The sequence below is a fragment of the Acomys russatus genome, chromosome 5 (genome assembly GCF_903995435.1).
Source record: "Acomys russatus chromosome 5, mAcoRus1.1, whole genome shotgun sequence".
NCBI lineage: Eukaryota > Metazoa > Chordata > Mammalia > Rodentia > Muridae > Acomys > Acomys russatus.
Genome location: NC_067141.1, coordinates 48,550,926 through 48,571,468, shown reverse-complemented (window position 1 = coordinate 48,571,468; position 20,543 = coordinate 48,550,926).

Genomic DNA, 20,543 nt, shown 5'->3' with positions numbered 1-20,543 from the left:
ACTATGCAGTTTATTATATAAAACATGTTTTGAAGTACATATTCATTGTGGAATGATTAAACATAGCTGATTAACAAATGCATCACCTCAAATACATTCCATTTTTTGTGACCAAGAGTATCATGTGGCATCCCCTCTCTTCATTTCTCAGGAACATTATTAGCTGACATCAATCAGGAGGCAGGAGGAATAAGAGGAAGGTGTGGGCCAGTGCCTTAGCTGGGGTTTTCATGAGAAGAAGGGGAAAGAAGGAACAGCAACCAAGTATCTCTGTGATTGTTTGTGGTAGGAATTTTGCTGAGCTTTGAGCTACAGGAGTGGTCCCTAGCTGTTCAGGACCTGGCCCTGGGGTCACAAGTGTACAGGAATATTGCCTCTCAGTAAAAGCCAACTTAAGGGAGTACTTTGCAGTATTTCTCTAGACTAGCTGTTCTGCAGAGCAAGATCACACTCACAGACCTTGCTTGTGAACCATGGCATGGGCAGTCCCTCCCTGGTCTGCAATGTCCCCAAGAAAGAACAACATCCTAAGACACGGAAAATGAAAATACACAGTTATACAACATATATTGTAGAGGTTCAAAAACTAAGATTATACCGGGCGTAGTGGCGCACGCCTTTAATCCCAACACTCGGGAGACAGAGGCAGGCGGATCACAGTGAGTTCAAGGCCAGCCTGGTCTACAAAGTAAGTCCAGAACAGCCAAGGCTACACAGAGAGACCCTGTCTCAAAAAACAAAAACAAACAAACAAACAAAGAAAAAACTAAAATTATTCAACCCATCAAAATGGCAACAACAGAAAGCAAGACCCAGTACTTCTGAGTACAGGACCTTGTGCACTTGAAGCTGGCAGTGTCTTTTCCTTTGCAAATTCCATTTTCTCTCCTTTATTATAGAGACTGGGTCTCAGTATGTAGCTCAGGCTGGCCTCAAATTCATTCTGTAGCTCGACTTAGCTCCTGGCTCAGAATTCTGCTGCCTCAGGGAGTCTCCCTATGGTTGGGATTACAGGTGTGTGCCAAAGTAATTCTTTCCAGATTATTCCTCCTGGCTCAGTTATACACAGAGTAGAAACAGGGCTGGTTAAGTAAGTGGTACAGAGTTGCATCTTTAAAGTTACAAGGATTTCCCAGGAAGAAAAGCAAACAAGATCCAAGACCAGACCTCTCCTGGGATTAGAAAAAGACTCTGAAGGACCCAGGTGCATGTTCAAACTGTCAAGGCCAGTAGACAAGCAAAGATGAGCATCAACAACGGTGTGATGGTGGGAGGCAAAGGTCTGGTTCAGCAAGCATTGGTTCCATCCTACACAGGACTGAGGGGCATCCTGTACCTCTGAAGCAAAAGACTGGATCCTAGTGGTACTTCAGGATAAGAATTAAAATTCATTTTTGTAGAAATACGAGGAACTCTAAAAGGGCAACATAGAGTTATTCCTGTTTTATGATGAAGACTTTATCCACAATACCACAGTGAACAGTGGGAGAGACAGGACAAAAGACAGAGACAACTTGGAAGGCTATAGCAATAGTTTAGTGTATAGCTGACCCCAATAAGAAATCAACAAAAGGGGCATAACCTATGGATGGAGGGGGTATCTGCACTGGCAGCTCTGGCAGGGGAAAGTTTTCCCCAACTGTTCACTTGGGGCCAGACCTGCAGGCAGAACACCACCTCATAGGTAGGGAGTGTGCAGACAACACTGGAAGCTAGAGAGTATTAGCACATATGAGGAGAGCATTAGCACATATGATGGGGTGGGGCAGGGCTTAGGAATAGGTGGTATCCAATGGAGGATAAGGAGTTGGCCTGCGGACAGCCCACAGGCCTGAGGGACTCAACAGTGCCTCCTCCAGGCAGCACCCCGCAGCTACTTGCAGGCCTCTGTCCTCTCCAGCCAGGATTTCTCCCAAATGTGCACTGAATGAGTGTGTGGAAGGATTCTGTTCCTCTTAACCAACCAAGCCTAGGAACAAGCCAGACTAAAAGGTTGGTCCATAACATTTATACAAAGGCTTGAAAAAAATAAAATAATCAAGATACTATAGTTTTCTTATTAAAAAAAAAAATCTGTATCTCATAAATAAGTAAAATGGAAAAAAAATCTAAGTAAGGTCAATTTTGGGTCACTGTCATCATATAGACCAGTATTTATCTTTGTAATCTCCTCCCTTGATTTGAAAAAAAAAATGAGAATCTTTTTTGGTATGTTGGAGGTAGGGTCTCGTACTCTGGGGATCTCAACGGACTCATATTTCTCACGTACTGGTGTACTCATCCTGGAAGCAGAACCACAGTGCTGCTCTGGGCAGGCTCCAGCGCCTCAGAATTCTCTCTTGAAGTCTTCATCAAGTGCCAAGTGCTGGGTGCCTGGGTGCTTCAAGAAGTGCACATGGGCACTGGGTGGTGGCGCACGCCTTTAATCCCAACAATCAGGAGACAGAGGCAGGTGGAGCTCTGAGTTGGAGGCTAGCATGGTCTACAAGGCAAGTTCCAGGACAGCCGAGGCTACACAGAGAAACTGTCTCCAACAACAATAACAACAGCAATAACAACGACAAAAAGGAGGGGGGGGGGAATAACTGTTTATCCAAGCCATTCTAGGTAGGATATACCAAAGCTGGGTCTTTTGACCATCAGGCAAGTGTTCCTCCTATGGTTCAATACTCACTGAGCACAACTTGGAGCTTATGGGTAGATGTGTTAGAATCTACATACCAGAGGCCTGTCTCTTGAGTGGGCTTACTGTTTTCATTTTTCAAATGAGACTCTTAGGAAGGGCAAGTTTTGTTCCAAGTGGAGGAACAAGTGTGAGTTATTACAGAGAATCATTATGTGAGAATGCTACTGCCTCTTTTTGAGTCTTAAAATGCTTAGAGGTGGATAGTTGAACATGGATTATTAAAAGAAGAGTCTGGGCGGGCCATGGTGGCGCACGCCTTTAATCCCAGCACTCGGGAGGCAGAGGTAGGTGGATCGATGTGAGTTCAAGGCCAGCCTGATCTACAAAGTGAGTCTAGGACAGCCAAGGCTACACAGAGAAACCCTGTCTCGAAAAAACAAAAAACAAAAAACAAAAACAGAGAGAAGGATAGAAGCCTAGGCTCAAACTGATTATGAAGAGGCTCCCTCTTAGGTCTCAATTTCCATCACTTTATTGAGGTCACCCTAAGTTTGTTGGTGTATACTTGAGACAAGGTATACTTTTTTTTTTTTTAGGCAAGGTATACTTCTATCCTGTGTAAGCTTGTATGAAAAACGAGTGATGAAGGCGATCTTCAGAAAGGGTATGCTATGACCTAGCATGTAAATCTCGGGTGGGATCCTGACTGAAATGTCATGGCCAGTTCCCTATATCGAAACTTAGAGCTTGAGGGAATTTTTCAGTTCCCTCTTTGGGGCATGATTTGTTCTGTTTAATTAAAGTTTGGGCCACATGGACAAGATGTTGATTACTCTAACTGAATAGTCTGTGAAGTCTATTAACTTGAAACAAAATTACTACCTTGCCTCAAGTATACACCAGCAAATTTACAGAGACCAGCTCCACCTCCAATAGAGCAATGGAAATTGAGACCTGGGGGAGGGTGTGGGGTGCGCTTTATAGTCTGTTTGAGCCTAGGCTTCTGTGTTTTCTATTTTTGGCGTAGACCAGCCAGGCCTTGAATTTATGGTCCTCCTGTTTCAGCCTCCTCAGCTGCTGGGATTAGAGGAGTGTTCCACCATGCCAGCTTCCATTTCCTTTTGTTTTGGTTTTTGAAGATGGAGAACCAAGGTCCAGGGACCAAAGCAGCTTTATGAAAATCGTTCTGTGGATTGGGCCAGGATTCTGACTTGGCTTAGGGTTGCCGTGGACTCCTTGCCTGGGGCTCTTTCCGTTCTCTACCTTGTGATGTTCCGTTGCCTTTTGGCTCAGAAAATGCAACAATAAAGATTTCTTTGGGTGATTTATTTTATATGGAGACATTAAGAACATTGAAAAAAAATAGTCCTCTTTAGAATATAAAAAGAAACTCACTAGTTAAAATCTAATATAAATGATGCTTAGATGATTCTCTCTGAGAGTCACATCCACCATGTGATGCCTCTGATGACACAAATAAGCAAGAGCAGATGGCTGTTATGTTGGGCATGGTTACAGTCGCGCAGTAAAAGTTCGTGGGCTTTTGCAGTAGTGCTAGTTTGTAATTTCTGAATTTCTGTGGACTCTGTCTTTTCTGACTATAAATTGAAGACAATAGTATTTCCCTTCATTGTTTTGAATAAAGAAAATAATGTAATAAATAGTACAAAGCCTAAAAAGGCCTATATTTACATAGAATAAAGGCCACGTTTTTTTCTTTCTAGACTTTTCTTCTTTCTATACACATTAGTTCTGGGGATTGAGGAAGGCGTTGGTGATTAAGGTGATTAAGTTAAAGCTTAAAAGATGTGCAAGACTTAGTTAGCCAAATGACCATGGTGACTGTGAAGAAAAGAAGTCACGATTATTTCAAAGTGAGGCAGCAATCAATTGTGTAAATGACGAAGAGAGAACACCCGGGGAATTGTGAGGTGAGAGTGACAGCGCCTGGCCATCCTCAGAGCTCAAAGGTAGACAGGGCTCAGAAACCTTGAGAATGTCCGGGGGTTAATTTTAAAGGCAATGGAAAAATCACTACAGAACTTTCTGAATTTGAGTTATGCTGCCTTGTCACTAAAATTCAGAGGCTGTGAATAGTAGTTCAATGAGAACTAGTGGATGGACATAACTATCAAAACGGAAGGTTTTCAGGGTGTCTTTTGTCCACCGACTCAGGGGCAGAGGCAAGAGATTAACCACTCCTGTGCTCCACCACTAGAGGGAGCGAGCGGCCTTCCATGACCTTGTGGGTTTTGGTTACTCATTGTTGAATGACAACATGGTGGCGTTGGCACTTGACTCAACAGTCTGGCCATTTTCCAGGGACAGAACCGTTACGGCAGTTGGTTGTTGGTAACTTCAGCCCGTGCACTCTCTGCCCAACCATATGTTCAGACGCTACTTGCAGTGCCGGGCCAGGAGCCTCCAGCCAGCTTAGAACAAAGGCGGCCTGAAAAGGCGTCTCGCTGTTAGCTTGGAGATGGCTCGAGCATTCATCCTCTGAAGGGCTCCCTTACAGGAGAACGTTTGTATGCTTCCAGAATGTGAAGGAAGGTTCATGATTTTTAAAATTCATGAACTGCGTGGAATGGAACGTTCTTTCTCCAAGTCCGAGGAAGGAACAGAGAGGCTGTGTCTTTGTGACACTCAAACTTTGGGTCATCTCTGGGGGGGGGGGGGGGGAATCCAGTCAAACCGTTTACTGGAAATGTTGCAAATTCTCTCCCCCTCCCCCATCCCCTAAAAAAAAGTGATGATTTTTAAAAATTAATTAATTATAATTAATTTAGCTTTTAGATTCAAAGCTTTGGATTCATTCAGCCTCAGGCAACTGTCTCAGGAAAATTAGTGTTTCTCTTTTCTCTTTTAAATTACTCTAAAACAATCACTAAGCCTAGGTAAGGTCTCAGTGCAGAAATGAGAACATAATATCGGGCTAGAAAACTGTGGTGTTGGTCAAGTTCCTTTCCCCATTTGTCTCTCTCCTGCCTCCTTGGCCCCCTTTCTTCCTGTCTGTCTTCTGAGCACCCAAAGTCCTTATGCCGACCTTGGACCTATGGAGACACTTCCTGCCAACCTCTCCTTCCCAACACACTTCAAAGAAACCGTAGAATCTGAGCCAGAGATGAAGAAAAGTAAGTGAGCTGGTTTTGTGGACTCTAACCTGTGAACGCAGGGCATCCCTACTTCACTCTTCAGTTCTTTGACTTGTGGGTAGAAACAAGGGATGTTATTGTAAAGTGAACCCCACCTCAGGTGGGGGCAGGGGATGTTTGGTAGCCAGTGGAGCAGAGTAAAGTGGAGAAAGTTCCTTACCACTGTCTTTTGGTGGTTTTTGAGTTTCAGATTTTGTCTGTCTATATGAATGAGTCAGGGTAGGAAGAGCAAGAGGAGTTTGGGTAGGTTCCGTTCGATTTTTCTTTTTTGTTCAGGAGCCCTCTCCTATCGAAACTGCCTCCACTCCAGGGTCTTCCATCCCCTCAACCCCCACTTCTACACCCCACATCCCACACCTACATCCCCACCCACGAGTTAGTGGTATGACTGTGGGAACCATAACTGCTAAGAGAGATGGCTGGGCTGGGTAAGACACAAAGAATAGGATCTGCTAAACCGGTGCTTCTCCCCCTTCCTAATTTTGCCTTTCATATAGCAGCTGTAATAAAGTTCCTTTAATGAGGAACCTTTAATACAGTTCCTCATGTTGTGGTGACCACCAACCAGAAACATTGTTTTCATTGCCACTTCATAACTATAACTTTGCTTCTGCTATCATGGTTACTACTCTGTAACTTTGTTTCTGCTATCATGGTTACTACTTTGTAATCTAATTTTATTAACCTATTTACATGTCATAAATTTCAATTATGTCATTATTTTCATTGATGGTTTACAGGTTCTCTGACTGAAAATGGCATTATTTATTTAAGAAATTTAACCAGTATAATGGGAATATTCAGACTTGAAAATGGTCAGCTTTCCTATTTGAACCTTATCTTTGCCCAACAGTGTCTTATTCTTTGAAGAAGAAATGGCTAGTGTGGACTTAACGTGTTGTTTGTTCTGGCCACTTTTTCAGAATTAACTTCAGAGATAGGAGCAGAAGCTACAAAGAATTTCAGAGTGATTAGCTATCCTGTTGATTGAGAGGTCTTCTGTAGAGTGAGAGAGAGCGTAAGATCAAATTAGAATGACCAAGTAGTTTAAACGAGGGCCTTAAATATTCCACTTGGCTCTTGTCCAAGTTTAACCCAACACGGCAGATTTTATAACATGGCCACTCACTCACTATCAGTGGCACGTGCTTCTAATATTTAATAGCTCGTTCTTGGTAGGGATTTATGTGCATCCTGGTAACAAAGGAAGGTTTCCAAAGAGGAGCTGAAGACAAGGTCTGAAGATTCCAGAAGGCTCTTCTGTAGCCCTGGACTAGGCGTCCTGCCATGCTCCTCCATAACTCCGGATAGACCCTAAGAAGAAGAATGACAAATCTTTGTGCCTCACTTTATGTTTTCTGAGCAGAAGAATTTTTCTAGGTAGACTTTATGGATATGAATGGAAAACCAGTCTCTGATAAATGTTGCTCGGGATTCATTTGTTGGGCTGTAAGAGATGTTGGGGAACTCCAGTTCTGGGATACCCGAAGCTGGGAAAACTGAAGATCTCTTCAATGTTAACTACTCTCACTGTGTGAGCCTCAGGACTCTTAACTGCTGCTCTATGCAGAATTTGGCTCCAAAACTTGTGTGTGTTTAGTTTACACACATTTAAATGTATTTGAGGAACATTAAGCTTCATTCTTAAAGTAAATCAATCCTTATTTTTTATGCCTTAACATTCTTCATTTTTTTTTATTAAAGCAACCAAATCATTTGAAATGATCTTTGATTATTAAGAATTATTGGTTATTGATCAGTATTTTCTTTCTTTTTTCCTCCTCCTCCTCTTTCTCCTCTTCCTTCTCCTCCTTATTCTTAGGTGGTTTTCTATGTTAAGTCTGTCTCTTGTAATTAATAAAACTGATTTCTAATTTACCAAATAAATAACGAACTAGTTTTCACTTCTTGGTTTTTCTCCTTTGTTTCTGTTTGTCTTTGACTGACAGATTCGGTTTCATTTCTGTAGCAAGGGGCTCCACATCCATGGATTCAACTATCTGGCCATAGTTTTAAAATATTTGGGTGGAAAGTGTGTTTTATAGCACACTTACAGGCAATTTTTTTATGTTGTTGTTTTTTTTTAAATGTAGGAGTACTCTGTGTACATGTACACCTGCAGGGCAGAAGAGGGCATCAGATCCCTTTATAGATGGTTGTGAGCCACCATGTCATTGCTGGGAACTGAACGCAGGACCTCTGAAGAGCAGCCAGTACTCTTAACTTCTGAGCCATCTCTCCAGCCCCACTTCAAGGCAATTTTTATCATTGTTGCTTATGTAATATTTACCTTATATTAGGCATCATGATCAATCTAGAGATGCCTTTAAAGTATATGGGAAAAAAAGTATATGTTATCTGCAGACATTAACCATTTTCTTTAGGGGGTTTGGGCACTCATGGATTGGGGGGGGATCCATGGAATGGACCATACCCAGACAACAAGAGACTACCATATCCCTTCATGCTCCAACTCTTTAATTCACTTCTCTTTCCTTTAATTAGGCATGTTTTATGCTTTCCTATCCTCTCCTAATGGACTTACCAGATCGCTCTGTAGGTCTGCAGAGTGTATTGGTTTTCCACCCACAGGATGAACAGCCAAGTTCCAAATCCTTTGATGCTTTTTCCCCCATCTTCATCTCTACCTGAGCATTACTAAAGGACCCCTAAATGATTGTGACTGGAGGGATATACGTACACATTCGTGTGTGTGTGTGTGTGTGTGTGTGTGTGTGTGTGTGTGTGTGTGTGTGTAGGTGCTTATGTACGTAGTGCAGGCCTGATGTCAACATTTGGTGCCTTCTTGGATCACTTTCTATCTTACTGTTTGAGACAAGGTCTCTCACCATACCTGGAGATCATCACTTGGGCGAGGCTGGCTGTGCAGTGAGCTCCACCTGTCTCTCCCTCCATCCCCCTATTGCTAGCATTGGGATTACAGCCTTATGTCACTATGCCAAACTTCTATGTGGGTGTGGGGGGGGGTTCCGAACTTAGGTCGTCAAGCTTGCGCTGCAGACATTTTGCTGACTACGACTTCTCCTTCCACAACCTTCCAAATGTTTTTTGATCAAAAGAACACCACCCAGACATTGCCCATAGAAGGTAAGGCCCTGGTCCTGGGGAACTCTTTGCTGACAGCAAACACATGACCACGCACATGACTGATGAAAAATCCATCGGAAAAGCCGTTTGCAAAGGTTTGGAAAAAAAATAAATAAATAAGCTGGTGCTGTAGGAGTTGAATAAAACTGGCCTCATGCCAAGATGGAAAGAGTGTGGTCATCAACCCCAAAGGGCGCTTTAGCTGAGAAGGCTCTTTTTCAGATGAAAATCCTCTTCCTGTTTTCTGACTACATCAATGATACAGCGATTTCTTTGATAATTTCCAGTTGTGCACAAGCCAGTCAGCAGAAAAATGAGAGTTTCCTTTCTTCCCTAGCTGAGAGAATGTTCTTAGAAAAAAGAAAAATGAAAAGGAGAAGGGGGGAAAAACAGGTGGACAAATCCACAGCAAAAGTGTGTTGTGAAGAATTTGCTCCACCCACTGACTTCAGGAAACAGCAACAGCAACAGCAACAACAACAAAACAAGACTAATTTGATGCATAGTGGTTTGCCTATATCCTAATAGTTGCCTCTTCTGGCGTGTGTGGCTACTAGAGGGCCCGATGAGGCCCTTTGGTGATCTGATTTCACATAAGTTAATGGAGAGCCCATTGTCCAGCCACTTATCATTGGCTTTGCCTCTGCTTCGTAAGCCTGGAAGAGCGTATCAATTGATCATTGGAATTCCACTGAGATTTTTTTCTCATTAAACTGCTAGCACAGGGAGAGGAGAGACAACATTCCAAACTTGCAAAAACAAAAAACAAAACAAAACAAAAGTTCAAACATTACAAGGATTCTCCCCTTCACCGTTGGGGAAGGAACTTCAAATCAGCCTGCAGATCTCCTGCTGATGTTCAACCAAACTTAGAGCTTTAAGGTGTAATAAAATTATCATGCTAGGCTGAGGGAGCATGGTTACTCATCTTTGCTGACTTTTGGTGCCATCTCTTCCTCTGCTATGTGCAAGGTCGGCGCAAGGTCGAGCCAGGAGTGCTCGCGGAGTGGGTAGGAAGGAAGGTGGGGAACTGGAAACCTGGCCTTCTACTCACTCAGGCTCTGTCACAGGACTGAGCTTCACCTTGTAAATCTGAACCTTTCTGTCGACAGGAGAGAACTAGAACGGGAGGGAAGAGGCCAGCCATCATCAATTTATTTACAAGGACTGTTGTGTTGGATTCCTGAGGCAAAAGAACAGCAGTGGCTCAAGGCAGGGGGTACAGGGAGCCAAAGAGCAGCTTTGGCCAGGAGAAGCCCTGCTATGAAACAGTTGTAAAGGGGGTGTGTTTCAGAGAGTCCCCTGGGGAACTCCCACAAGCAGATCATCTGCCAGAGGACTCCATTCTTGAGTCAAGGGGTCAGGTCTTGCTGTTTGCTCCTACCTACTGGCCACCGCTTGAAAGCTGCAAGACATCAATGGCTCTCTCCTTGTGTGTGTGTGGCGGGGGGGGGGGGGGCAGTTCCCTGGGTAGGCTAGCCAGGAACTGTGAGCAGCAGCACTAGCTCTGTATGTGAGTTCATGGGCCCTCAGACAGGGACTGAAGATATTCTAAATACTCATGATTGACTGCAGAAACGAGGCGCTAGTAAAAAGAAAACGTGGAGACAGGCATCCAGACAACACAAGGTCAAGGCAATTAGTGGCCACCTGCAGGAGGCTCCTTTATCCCCCTTGCCTTGTGCCCCCCATCGAGGTCCTCTCTCTCAGGAGCACTCTCCTCCAATGTCACCTACTATGAATAAACTGCGTTTGCAGAACCCTTAAGGCATGTGCACTTGAACACATCTTTGTCAATCAGCAAAAGGCAGCATAATACAATTGTAAGAATATTGACTTTGAGACCAAACAGAGATCGATTGAATCCCCAACTGTGACTATTTGTGGGGCGATGTGCAAAGGACTTAGGATTTCTTAGCTTCAAATGTTTCGTTTATAAAATATGGCTGACAACATTGACTTCATGGGGATCTGGCAAGAAATAACCTAATATGGTAAATGCAAAGGGCTCAATGCATTCTAGATGCTGCCATGAAATGACATCAATTTGATATTATTGATAACATAATATTAACTGCCTAGCCATGACTTCCTAACCCGGTACATTTGCACTGCCTGGAGGCAGGGTGCAGCTGCAGGGTGCAGGGGGGTGTTGGCTGAGATGGAGCTTGCGTTCCTCTCTATGGTCTGTCTCATCAATGGCACATTCCTCTGTCACAGTTTCTCCTTGCACATAGAGGACTTGCCAAGATGGAGTTGTCTAATGTTTGTGATCTAGAACCAGAGGTGGCACTGATGATTTGTTCACTCCACCTTTTTGTCTTTCTCCTCTGATTTATATCCCAAAAGCAAATGATTTGCACAGAGCGAGAGCCATGCAGAAGTGCAGACAATAGAGGACAGTGATGACCTTACCAGGAGATGTGAAGACCACAGGTGGCCTGCTATTTTTATAACTTGCTTCTCTTACAAAGCCTAATATTCTTTCTAGATGATTTAAATATATACTATTTAAATAGATATAACTATAAAGATAACAATGCACATATATGTAAATTAGCACATAAATTTGCATATGTATGTATAGTCAGCATTCGCCTAACCATGGAACAAAGGGCACACACACACACACACACACACACACACACACACACACACACCGCCTGATGAAGTCATCACTGCCCTCTATTGTCTGCACTTCAGCAGAGCAAGGCCTTGCTCTGCGCAAATCGTGTGTGTGTGTGTGTGTGTGTGTGTGTGTGTGTGTGTGTGTGTGTGTATGTGTGTGTGTAATTTCTTTAACTTAACATCAAGAGTATTTATTTTTCCAAGCTAAATTTTACTAAAATAGAGATCAAGGCAGTGTGAACCTCTTGGTTCAATAATTTCTGATGTTAACTTCAGCAGAAATCAATATCTGCTTATTGTACTCCCAAGAGCAAAAGCAGGCATTCTATTATTTTTAAATACATTTTAGTCCCAAAATTAAATAAAAATCCAAGTGTTAGACTTCATGGCTACCATGTACTCCCAAGTTTTTTTCTACAAAGTGTTCAATAAAATAAAGCATTTGTTGGGCCTTTTGGTCTTGTCACCAGTCAGAAGCTATTTGTCCACAGAGCATCATAAGGAGGTTAAAGGTCAGCAGTGGCTGCTAAAGGCGTTACCCAGAAAGATTTTAATGAGGTGTCATGAGGGAAGAAATATCAGCCAGGGGTTGGTAAGTCTGCTCCCATGAAGGAGTGTGAGCCGCTGTTTCCGACAACCGGTAGCCAGCAGGTCCAGAAACAGTTTGGGTGAATCTACAGGTCAGAGCAGGAAGGGAAACAGTGAAAGGAAAATGAGCTATTCCAGTCTAGCTACAGAGCCAGGGCAGGGTTATGAGCCGCAGGTGTGTGGGGGCTGTCACATATGAGCGTCACTGGGTGTGCACAGCTGTGGTCCTTTGTGAAAATTTTGAGATAGTACATCCATGGTAAAGGTTGTACTGAAGAAGTGAATGAACTTTACATTAGCCTTTTTTTTTTTTTTTTAATGGTTAAAGTAATATTTGGCCATAACAAAAAGAACTTACAGCAAGAAGTAGAGTTCTTGTCAGGGCAACAAGAAACTCAATTTCTAGCAGCAACTAGTACCTGTAGTTTATGCAGCCTTCCAGGAATGTTCTGTGTATGTTAATGTGCACACACACACACACCTGTGCATGAGCACACACATACACGTGAACATACTACACAACTGGTCTGCTCCACCCTTGTTTTTCTCATCTTCCACCTATTTTCTTTTCAGATTACCCAAATGCATCTCCTTTTTCCAAACCCAGGCACACCCTCATCACATAAATGTAACACAGCTTCTTTCGTCTTCTTACAGAGGTGACCATTTGCTCTGTTGGCCGTTTCCACACCTTTGCTGTGCTTCAGAGGTGTGATGAACAGGCTCGGGGCGAATGCTGTCCGTGCATCACAGCAGCCTTGGTTCCTAGCTCTCTGCCTCACATCCAAGTGTGTGCGCAGTATAAATCCCCAGACAACCCATCACAGACCAAAGATTGTGCCCAGTGCTTGCTCTCATACTGACTCTCTCCAGCGCTGGACGGGGGAATGTGGGTCAATTAATGAACTAACTGAGAAGTTATCTAGAGAAACAGAACCAAGAAGAGAAACACACACACACACACACACACACACACACTCACACACTATCTCTCACACACTCACGTGCACACATACAACTCTATCACACATTCACCCACACTCAGACATAGTCACTCACACAAATACTAACTCATATACACACACTCACATGCACACATACTATCACACACACAGCACTCACACACAGTTCACTCACATACTTACACACGTACACACTCACACTCACACACACACACACTTATACTCATACACACTCACACACACATATAGTCTCACTGTCTATCTGTCTGTCTGTCTGTCTGTCTGTCTCTCTCTTTCTTTCTCTCTCTCTCACACACACACACACACACACACACTTTGTAAGGAATTGATTTACGTAATTATGGAGGCAGCAAGCTGAAAATCAAGGAGAACCCACACAAAGGGTTGTCTGAGAGCCAGGGTAGGTAGTTCGGTTGCAAAAATTCTAGTCTGAGTTCAAATCCAAAAGCAAGAGAAGACCAACATCCCAGACAGAAGTCTGCGGGGAGAGACCTGGACTTCTCCTTACTCAACATACTGTTTCTGGAAGGGTCCCAAGGCCTGGACCCGGCCTACCCACACTGCGGAGGGCAGACTGCCCTAGGCTCCTGATTCCATTGTCCATTTTATTCAGAACCTCACCTAGACACATTCAGAACAACGCTTAACCTAGGCACCTTGTCAAATTGATTCAAAACCTTTGCAGAGTTATTCTTCAAAGCCTTTAAAGGAGAACAGATTCAACCCCTTTCCTGGATCCAGCCTGGCACCTAAACAGAACCTTCACCTCTGTCCTCAGGCAAAAGCGAGGGCTCTGCTTGAGCACACGGGGACTCAGATTTAGGCTCTTGGTCTTCAGAAACTGCAAGACTTTATAGTCTACCCTTTGAAACACTCATTAATATTTTACCACGGTGTCATGTCCCAGCTGTTGGCACAATGCTGCCTTTGAAAAGTCCGATTTAACTGTCCCTTGACATGTGTAATCTTGCAAACATTGATGGTCATTTTGTATCCAGAGGTTTTAGGATCAAACCTTTAGGGCCATTCGTACTCGTGTCTCTCAGCTTTTAGCTCATCAGCAGATTCCAAAGGCATCCTTGATGGATTTTATCCCTCTAATGCTCATCCAATTTAATTTACAAATGAAACAAGTTGCCTTTGATCACAAACTCTTTGCAAAACTCTACCACATTCTGTCCAATCTGCTATTTCCTTTGTACTTTAAAAGCAGTAGCTGTACTACAGACAGCTTGACCTTACCGTGAGAAACAGCATTTTATCACGAAACTTGGCAAGGCCTTCAATTTCCTCCCATCTAATATCTGTCAGTCATTCGCACTGTCCAGGAAACATTTTCTCCACTCTCCATGTGAAAGCTGTTATCTCTCACGCCAGATACAACTTCTCTGGGACCAGATCATCCTCATCCCGTAGCTCAATCATGTTGCACGTCTGGATCCCCGTGGAAAGCCAATTGTGTTCTTCAAAGTGCAGCTGCAAAGTCTGTGGTAGAATACAAAGACCCCGCGTCTCCCACATATACCATTACGTCGCTCTCCGCTCCTCTCAAATTGTGCACCAATCACTCTGACCCTGTCATACTCAGTGGGCATAACATTGAGGCTGAAATGAAAGAAGAAGGTCCTGTTTACTGAATCACCTTGCTGAGCTCTGTATAATCAGAACCATTTTCCATAAAGACAACACAGTTGACTTGGACTGATACGGTGAGGACCAGTGAGTGCAAGGAAGCACTGCCCAGTATTTAATTCTACCAAAGTATAATTTGCACATTAGTACAGAGCTGATGTGCCTGGGTATGGGCTTTTTAATAAATGCATCTCTCTATGTAACCATATCCACCAATACCAATCAAAATACAAGGTATTTCTCACATGCTCTTTTCTCCCTGGAAAGTGATTCTTTGACCCCTGGTAAGTGATTTTGTCACCACTGACCTTTCATCAAGGCAAACACACACCAGTATTGGTGAAAAGGCCGAGCCGGAAATAGAGTAGCTGGTTCTCAACACCACGCAAGTAGTTTCTCAGAGCCAATGTCTGTAATTATCAAAGGACATACATAAGGAGACAAAGTATTTAAAATATTTCTTAGCCAGGCAGTGGTGGTGGCTGTACACCTTTAATCCCGATGCTTGGGAGGCAGAGGCAGAGGGATCTCTGAGTTTGAGGTCAGCCCGGTCTACAGAGCAAGTTCCAGGATGGCCAGGGATACACAGAGAAACGCTGTCTTGAGAAACCCAAAGGTTTTTTTTTCCCCTTGACTGCACTTATTTCTTTCTCTCTGTGCATGTACGTGGGTGTGTGTGCACTTTGTGCATGTGCCAGTCAGAGGACAAGAGTTCTCTCCTTCTACCACACAATCTCTGGTGCTTGAACTCATGTTGCTGGGACTGGCAGCGAGCAACCCTCTGAGCAGTCTCACTGGCCCACAGTCCCAGACGGTAAAGGTGATAAGCTTGCTTTCAGTTCCCCGCATCCGTCTATTCTAAGATTTTTTTGTCTGGTGTGTTATTAGTATTGTTCGGACAAAAGTGAGAGGTCTGAAGAAACCTTGTGACTAGTGCACTATTGCACTATTGCAAACACCTGTGCTTGCCTGTATCTAAGACAATCTAATGAGACTGGGCAGATAGATTGTGGAGGCAAAGCAATTATAGGCAGTCACAGAGTCAGGTCCGGGCCGCAGTGCATGCCAGTAACGGAAAAAGGAAAGGAGTCCTTACCACTTATTAAGAGACAGTTAAAATAGGGACCTTGTGTTGGGTTCTCCTTCCCACAGCACTGGGGGCCGGGGGGGGGGGGGTGGCTGTCCTATTCCAAGAGTGTGTACTAAGTGCATTTTCTTAGTCTGTGTGGCCCGAGAGGGCACTTGGACTTTCATTTGGTTGTGATCTATAATTTCACATATCTTATTTGTCATTTGAGAGTTTGCTATGATAGTCTTTTGTTTGTTTTCCTGTAAAAGTATCTTTTATTTGCCCAAATTAATTGTCATCTCAGAGCTTACTGCCTCCATCTGCTAACCTAGGCCTAGTCCTCTAAGCTTCTAGCCTCTGTACAATATAATCTAGGCCTAGAATGTTTTCAGACTCTGAGACTTATTGCTGAATAAACTCACCCTTTCCCAGTTCTTTCTGAGCTCTGGGCTGGCTGGTTCAACTCAGCTGTACTGGCTCAAATTCCTCTCCAAGCTGACTGATTCAAACTGGCTTCTTTCAGCTTCTGACTGAATTGCTCTGCTTGGCCTCATACTAATGCTGACAATCTATTCTAATCTTCTCTAGCTCATTCTGTCTTCACCTGTGTCTAGCTTGCTTGCTCTTTAACCTCTCTCTGTAAAACTTTCCTGGTGAAAATTGCCTTTGAATTGCAAGAACTGAACTGCCACAAACTCAACTCCATTGCACTGCCTCTCAATTCTCTGACTCACCAAACTGCCAGACCAGAACTGACTAGAACTCAGAGATCTGCTTGCCTCTGTCTTCTGAGTGCTGGGATTAAGGGTCTATACCACCACACCTGGACCTAAACTTTTCTTTATCTGAAACTTGCTCTATACCAGGATGGCCTTGAACTCAGAGATCTGTTTGCCTCTGTCTCCTGGGATTAAAGGTGTGTCTGTATTCCAGCTAGAGTAGCTATGTTGCTGGATTAAAATACCTCTGCATTTGTTTGTTTGTTTTTCAATACAGGGTTTCTCTGTGTAGCCCTGGCTGCTTAGAACTTGCTTTGTAGATCCAGGATGGCCTGGAACTCATAGAAATCTGCCTACCTGTGCCTCTCAAGTACTGGGATTAAAGATGTGTGTCACCACAGCCTGGCAATGATGTTCTTCTTTAAACTGTCTTCTTGGTTAATAAGGATGTCCCTGCAGTAACACCCAGGAGATTATAAGACATGAAAGCAGTTGAATCAAATGGGAGAAACAAAATTCAACACCTCACATATAATTTTGAACACACAGCTGTATGAAGGTCTAGGAGGAAGAGTTGAGAACTGTGTGGGTTACTGCACAGGCTGGGTCTGTCTTTAGGACAGACTCTCCTACTCTGGTTTAAGGCCCACTTTCATCTTCACTCTGGATCAGCTGAGAGACACTTCTGGGCAAGGCACCAGAGTGCAGCAGTCCTTAGCTGGGTTGGCAACTCACCAAACAGAATGACCTTGGCCAGTGCTCAGCAGCAGTTCTGAAAATACCTTAGTCATTTCTGGCCTGGGCTGAGTCCAGAGGCAAACCTAGTTCCAACACTCATAGAGACCCAGAGGCTCAATTGACTTGATTAGCTTTGCTGCTGGTGAACTGGACCACCCTCTCATATTAAAGCAAGGTGCCCAAGTCAGAACACAGAGACTTGACCAGAGCAGATCATATAGCCAGCAAGTTCCCAGGCAGCCAGACAACAAAGGCTTTGAGGCGTTGCTGTACTACTGACATCTACACCCAAGCTTGTGGTTTTGCCTGGCTGGTGAGGCATAGAATCTGGTCACCGTTGCCTTAACAGGAATGTCAAGACACAGTGTTCCTCAGAGCCCAAGAGAGGCAGAGATGTCGGGTCAGGCTGTGTTGTTTGTCCACTCAGGGATCAGAAGACAAAGCTGAGTCTTGGAAGGTGGCTGCCATCCTTGAAGCTCAAATCATTTTGTAAAGAGCTTACTGACCCCCTAATCAAACCATTGACACAGGGAGCCACTATAAGTTAGTGTTCTGATGAGACAAGAGGACTCCATACCTCAGCCTCCAGGGTGTGCTTACACTCATAAGGATTTGGGCTAGGGATACAGCTCTGAGGTGGAATGCTGGGGTTTTACACAGATCCAAGGCTCCAGGTTTGATCCCAAGTATAACAGTGAAATTTCCAAACATTTCCATGGCTTTCCAAGCTAGGAATATTCATTTTTAGCATGATAACATTTGAAAATATTCATCTAGGACCATAGATTTTATGGTCCTTATGTTGATTTCTCCACTAAATTATTGTTTCCTGGGGCCCATGGCACAATGGTACAGGGTCAACTGAAGCTTCCCAATGCAATGCCTTGCCCCTCTGGCCTACTTGGGCTGCAATCATCTGCCTCTCTCAAGGTCATTGCTTGAAGACACTTGCAGTGGTTCATAGGAAGAGAACTCTACAGCAGTGGTTCTCAGCCTTCTGATTGCTGTGACCCTTTAATACAACAAATGATGCTCAGAATTTGCCCTGATTTAACATTGCCTTTTCATTTCTCAGTGACATACATGCTTGTGTGATCTGGATTGCCAAACAATGGACATCAAATGGTGAAGGAAGATTTTTCTTTGGAAAAAAATTACAGTCCCTTGAGCATCATTTGTTGTGGTTTTTTAAATATGTATTCTAATACTTTTTGATAATTTTATAAAATATGTAAAAGTCTTTCCTTCATTCTTCAAAATCCTAGATTATTATGTATTTTTAAAAAATAACACAAAGAATATAAACCATGAGAAACAATCTATACCTATAGTTTTTTACAGAAAAAATAAACCATTACAGATTCAAACAAAACTCTCTTTATTTACCATTCTGTCACATTGGCTAGAGACAGCTAAGACTAAGAATCGATTGTGTATTCTTAAGACACTTGCGAATGCTGTGTGTTTTGATGGTCACAGGGACAACATATCCCACATAGTTTTGCACCTATTATCCCAAAGACTTCTTTTGTAATACAGCCTGGTACTTCAGCACATATATACAGCACGCAGTTATCACATCCAGACTCTTTCCCCACCATCCCCCCTCCCATCTTCCAGTATTCACCAGTCTATAAGCATGTCTACCCTTATGTAACTTCTACATATGAACAAGACCTCGATACGAGTTTTTCTGGATCTGCCTGATTTTGTTCAATACAGTGTTCTCTCCTTACACCCACTTTTGCTGCAAGTGACAATTCATTCTATATGGATAAACAGTATCCCTTTGTGTGTGTATATTCCACAGGGCAACCACTAGTGTGCAGATAGACACTTATAAATAATTCCATATCTTACCTGATGTGAGCAATGCAACTGTTCCTGAATTTTTTTTTTTTTTTCTTCATATTCTTTCCTTGCAGAAGCTTTTCTTATGAGAATCCTTTAGGTGAGATCCAGCTAACTCCTTTGGGCTTTTGATATATTAAAATGAATTTATATTTCCTTTATTCTTAAACAATTACTTTTCTGGAGTTAAAGTCCTACCCTGTGTATCTTCCTCCCATACACTTTGAAGACAGGTTCCAGCTCTGTCTGGAAGGTTTGTTATCCATCTAAACACACAACTTGTCCTTGGGATCTATTATGCTTTCTTTTCTATGTGCGCTTTTCGGAGCAACTCTTAATCTCTTGTCACTAAAATGTATCTGTGTTGAGAAATGTTTTTATCCTGATCATGACTCAGTGTGATTTTTATGGATTTTCAAAAGAAATCTTAGGTGGGTTTTTTGTTTTGTTTTAGAAACTCTCACCCATTCTCTCTACTGTGTGCTCGATTCAGACTCGAGTGCTCGGCCCCATCCTGTTTCTACCCTCCCTGCCTCTCCCTCTCGTATTGATTTCCTTGTTCCGCTGTGCTCTGTGGCTGTGTGCTGCTCTCTTGCAGCTGCTCTCTTTCAGCACTTCAGTGAGTTCACTTTAATTTCTCGCATTTCTCTTGCTTCCCTTTCAAGTCCCACTATACCTGCTGTGTGATCTCCTCTTGGGCTAATTCCTATCCTTTCTCTTTGCAATGGAGATATTGCCTTAGAAATATTTTCAGACATGCTATTCACTGTCCCACATGCCTTACCACCTCACATTACAGTGCTTTTAGAAAGAGGCTTGAAATAATTTGTTTTGTTTTGTTTTGTTTTTTGTTTTTTTTTGTTTTTGTTTTGTTTTGTTTTGTTTTGTTTTTTGAGACAGGGTCTCTCTGTATTAGCCTTGGCTATCCTGGGCTTGCTTTGTAGACCGGGCTGGCCTCGAACTTACAGTGATATGTCTGAAACAGGCTTGAAATAATTTTTTTTAAAGACACCGATTAATCTTTATTATCAAGTTAAAACTGTCCTGTTTTGTTTTTTAATTTGCCATAAGGAAGTGAGACAGAAGTCCAGGACCCTGTGAGTATCTTGCAAGCATGCTTAAGGTCTAAGCTAGACTCAGAAGGAGGTCCGCCCTTAGTTAAGGCAAGCCCATTTCTGCAAGGCTTTGGTCATGGGGAGGCCTAGTTGCACTATGTGTGATCTACACAGCCACTCCTGTCCCCCCACACCTGTCACCACACCTGACCCCACAGCTGGTATTGCCTGGCTGTTGTTGGTATTGTGAAATTCCTAATAAGTTTTGAACCAGGCCTTGAAAAGTGTGTGGCTGATCTATTCTTAGGGGAAGTCTAAAGGAGACAGGAAGAAGAAATAGAAGAAAAACTGAAATGTGTTGACAGCACAGCACTGAGTAGGGTGGACGCAG